This window comes from Bos mutus, chromosome 11, assembly GCF_027580195.1.
Source record: "Bos mutus isolate GX-2022 chromosome 11, NWIPB_WYAK_1.1, whole genome shotgun sequence".
Classification (NCBI taxonomy): Eukaryota; Metazoa; Chordata; class Mammalia; order Artiodactyla; family Bovidae; genus Bos; species Bos mutus.
The window spans coordinates 95696521-95701530 of record NC_091627.1 but is presented as its reverse complement, the minus strand read 5'-3'; positions in this window follow the sequence as shown (position 1 = coordinate 95701530).

Below are 5010 nucleotides of genomic sequence, written 5' to 3'. Positions count from 1 at the left end.
ACCCCATTCATGACTGCCACAAAAAGAATAAAATACCTAGGAATAAACATACCTAAAGAAACCAAAGATCTATATGCAGAAAACCAAAAGACGCTGATGAAAGAAAATAATGACACAAACAGGCGGAGAGATACATTATGTTCTTGGATTGGAAGAATCAACATTGTGAACACTACCTAAAGCAGATTCAATGCAAATCCTATCAAATTACCAATGGTATTTTCACAGAACTAGAATAAAAAATTTTACAATGTGTATGGAAACACAAAAGACCCCAAATAGCCAAAGTAATCTTGAAAAAGAAAAACCGAGCTGGAGGAATCAACCTTCCTGACTTCAGGCTACACTATTAATACAAAGCTATAGTAATCAAGATGGGAGCTTCCCTGGTGACTCAATCGGTAAAGAATCCAACTGCAGTGCAGGAGACCTGGGTTCAATTCCTGGGTCAGGAAGATCCCCTGGAGAAGGAAATGGCTACCCACTCCAGTATTCTTGCCTGGAAAATCCCATGGACAGAGGAGCCTGGTGGGCCACAGTCCATGGGGCAGCAAAGGGTCGGACACAACAGAGCAACTAAAGCACACAGTAATTAAGACAGTATGGTACCGGCACAAAAAGAAATATAGCTCAGTGGAACAAGATAAAAAGCCCAGAGAAAACCCCACACACCTATGGGCACCTTATCTTTGACAAAGGAGGCAAGAATATGCAGTGGAGAAAAGACAATCTCTTCAATAAGTGGTTCTGGGAAAACAAGACAGCTACATATAAAAGAATGAAATCAGACCACTTTGTAACACTGTAAGACCAGAAACTATAAAACTCTTAGAAGAAAACATAGAACACTCTTTGAAATAAATCACAAGATCCTCTTTGACCTACATCCTAGAGTAATGGAAATAAAAACAAAAATAAACAAATGGGACCTGATTAAATTTAAAAGCTTTTGCAGAGCAAAGGAAACTATAAGATGAAAACACAACACTCAGAATGGAAGAAAATAATTGCAAATGAAACAATGACAAAGGATTAATCTCCAAAATATACAAGCAGCTCATGCAGCTCAATATCAGAAAAACAAACAACCCAAATCAAAAAATGGGTGGAAGACCTAAACAGACATTTCTCCAAAGAAGACATCCAGATGGCCAACAAGCACATGAAAAGACACTCAACACTGCTTATTATTAAATAAATGCAAATCAAAACTACAATGAAGTGTAACTCACACTGGTCAGAATGGCCATCATCAAAAAATCTACTGACGATAAATGCTGGAGAGGATGTGGAGAAAAGGGAACCCTCTTGCACTGTTGGTGGGACTAGAAACTGATAGAGCCATTATGGAGAACAGTACGGAGAGTCCCTAAAAAACTAGGAATAAAATGCCGTATGACCCAGCAATCCCACTACTGGGCTTACACCCTGAGGAGGCCATAATTCAAAGACACATGTACCCCAGTGTTCACTGCAGCACTGTTTACAATAGCCAGGACACGGAAGCAACCTAAAGGTCCATCAGCAGAGGAATGATAAAGGAGTTGTGGTATATATACACATACACACACATGGAATATTACTCAGCTATAAAAAGGAATGAATTTGAGTCAGCTGTAGGGAGGTGGATGAACCTAGAGCCTGTTACACAAGTAAGTCAGAAAGAGAAAAACAAGTATCATATATTAATGCATACGTATGGAATCTAGAAAAATGGTACTGATGAATCTATTTACAGAGCAGGAATAAAAATGCAGACAACGGACTTGTGGGTATAGTGGGGGAAGGAGAGGGGGAGATGCACTCAGTAACACTGACACAGATGCAATACCACGTGTGAAACAGAGTTAGCGGGAAGCTGCTGTATAAGACAGGGAGCTCAGCTCAGGGCTCTGTGACGACCCAGAGGGATGGGGTGGTGGGGGAGGTGGGAGGGCGGCTCAAGAGGGAGGGACATATGTATACTTATAGCTGATGCATCTTGTTGTACAGCAGAAACCAACAAAACAAAGCAATTATCCTCCAGTCAAAAATGAGCTTTAAAAAAGAGTGGGGGTGGAAACAAGAGATAAAAGATATGGTGCCATCTTTTAGGTCCTGGCTCTGCTCTGAGTCGTAGGGAAAATGAGTAGAAATTTGGAGTATTTCTTCTGGTTCTTGAGGTTTTCAGTTTTTTCAGTTCAGAACATCGGAGCAGACCAGAAAAGATAATCGGAGCTGAAGCCCAGTTAGTGACAAACAACGTGAATCTGTCTGAGGAGTCCTCTAGCTGGAAGCTGAAGCAGGTAGAGGTCTCACAGGTAGAAGCAAGGGCACCTCAACTCTAAGTCTTCCAGAGATACAAATAGTAAGTACGTTAAGCCTTTACAGCATCTTTACAACTCTCATAGTTACATATGGAGTTCATTTTATCATTTGAGGTAGGTATATTAGACTGATCCCACTTTAGAGATTTTAAAGATGTTCGGGAAGTTAGGTGACTTGCTGGTAAGTGAACATCTGGGCCTAGAATCAAAATATCACGTTTAGTCTAGCACTTCCTCCCAAAAGGATAATGTTCCAGTGTTCCAAACAGGTTTTCTCAGTGCCCCAAGCAAAGCTTCTCACAAAAAGAAATGAGCCCTGGGGACTACCCTGGTGGTCCAGTGGTTGAGAATCCACTTGCCAATACAGTGGACATGGGTTTGATCCCTAGTCTAAGAGGATTCCATATGCCACAGAGCAGCTACTCTCCCCAACATGAAAACATTTCTTCCACTGGGGTAACTGAAACCCAGAAGTGAACAGCAATCAAAGGGGATAGGCATTATGATTTTAAATTCTGAGGTGCCAAATGAAAGTTGAAACCCTCCCCTCTCAAGCAACACATATCCATCATGACACCAGCCACACTAGGGAATGCTTCCCACATAAAGTGCCTGGTACCCAAGAGAGCATTATAAGGATTAAGAGGCTTTTTTCTTCCTCTCTGGTTTGGTATTTAATTAGGAGTATGTGAAAGTATGCTTGCTGCTTGGAAGAAAACCTATGACAAATCTAGACAGAATATTAAAAAGAAGAGACATCATTTTGCCAACAAAGGTCTGTATAGTCAAAGCTATGGTTTTTCCAGTAGTCACGTACAGATATGAGAACTGGACCATAAAGTCGTCTGAGCACCAAAGAATTGATGCTTTCAAATTGTGGTGTTGGAGAAGACTCCTGAGAGTACCTTGGACAGCAAGGAGATCAAACCAGTCAATCCTAAAGGAAATCAACCCTGAATATTCATTGAATGTCTATGATGTACAAAGACTGATGAGAGCTCAAAACTCTTAGGTATAAATGACTAGTACAGTGGTTTTCAACCCTGGCTATACTTGAGAATCCTATCAGCTTAAAAGACAAAAACAAAAACAGTGTCTGAGGTCTCACTCCAGAGATCTGGATCTCATTGGTCGGGTGCGAAGCATGAGTATCAGTACTTTTTAAAAAGCTTCCCAGGTAACTAGTGTGTGGCCAAGGGTAAGAGCTTTATGTGACCATACGGTAAGTCTGGAATGAAGGCTAAATTTAGATGTTAAGCAACAGAAAGCTACTGTAGGTTTTTGAGTAAGTGAGGAAACATGAGGATGGCTGTAATGTGGGAAACTTCTTCTGACTGTATTGGGCAGAACAGACTAGAGTCAAGAAACACTAATAAGACTTCCTGGTGGTACAGGGGCCAAGAATCCCCTTGCCAGTGCAGGGGACACAGGTTCCATCCCTGCTCCAGGAAGATTCCACACGCCATGGAGCAACTAGCCTGTGTGCCACAACTACTGAGTTCACGTGCTGGAACCACTGAAGCCCGTGTGCCTAGAGCTCCTCAGGAAGAGAAGCCACCGCAGTGAGAAGCCTGCACACCGCAGCGAAGAGCAGCCCCCCGTCTGCAGCAACTAGAGAAAGCCTGTGCACAGTGACAAAGAAACAGTGCACCAAAAAATAAAAAAAGCAACAGTAAAAACAATCTGGTAAGAAGTCTATTGAAATAGTTCAAGTAAGGGGTAATAAGATCATAAACTAAACAGCAGCCTTGAGAATGCAAAGGAGGCGGGCACTGCCTAGAAAATACAGAGCCAGGCAAGTGTGGGGCTGTAAGGACAGGGCGGACCAGGCTGCCTGTGGGGCTGCAGCAGGGAAAGGAGGGCACCGGCCAGAGAGATGCTCTCCCTTGCCCAGACCCGCCTAGCCCCACATTCCCACCTACCCTGAAACTGCAGAAAAGGGAACTTCCAGTATCTTTGGAGTTAAGAACCTATGAGAACATGAATATAGACATTTGTCTCTTTCAGGGGAAAAGTTCAAGGGCCACAAACCTAAGTAATAAAGAATGAATATATTCAGGACACAAAATTTTTAAATGAAACAAAACTTCATACAGTTGTAAATTTTTTTTTCCACACAGAATTTTGATACAAAAAGAAATCATTCTCCTATCCAAAGTATTTATTCTTCTGCCCTCTGAGGGGACACAAACAATACCATTAATTTCTAGGACACCTTAGAACATTAGGCTCAGCTCATAGGAAAAATACAGAATCAGCTACAGCTTCAAACATCTCCCTAGATGTTGCTTGAATCAGAAAGGAATAACCAACACAATAAAGCCAGTAGGGTGTGTTAGCATGGGAATATAATCATTTATTTGGAGTGTAACCTGGTACTCCAAATAAAGGCACTATTACCCTCAGCTGAAAGATTTCAGGGCACAAGGAGGAAGTGAATGGATGACCTACTTGAGACAGCACCAAAAGAACAAAGATGACTTCACACCTCTGGAAGATGGCAAGAGGCAGAATGAAAGGACTGAACAATTTAACGTGAACTGGGGCACACCTGCAATGTTGGCACATCTCAAAGCTCTATTTTTCCCTCACCTTTCCCCAAATAACCAGACCTTTTAGTTAACATTTAGTAAGCATTGTCTGTCTAGACAATGCTTGATCCAATAGATCGTCCTAGAGCACACGTACACACACACAACATATA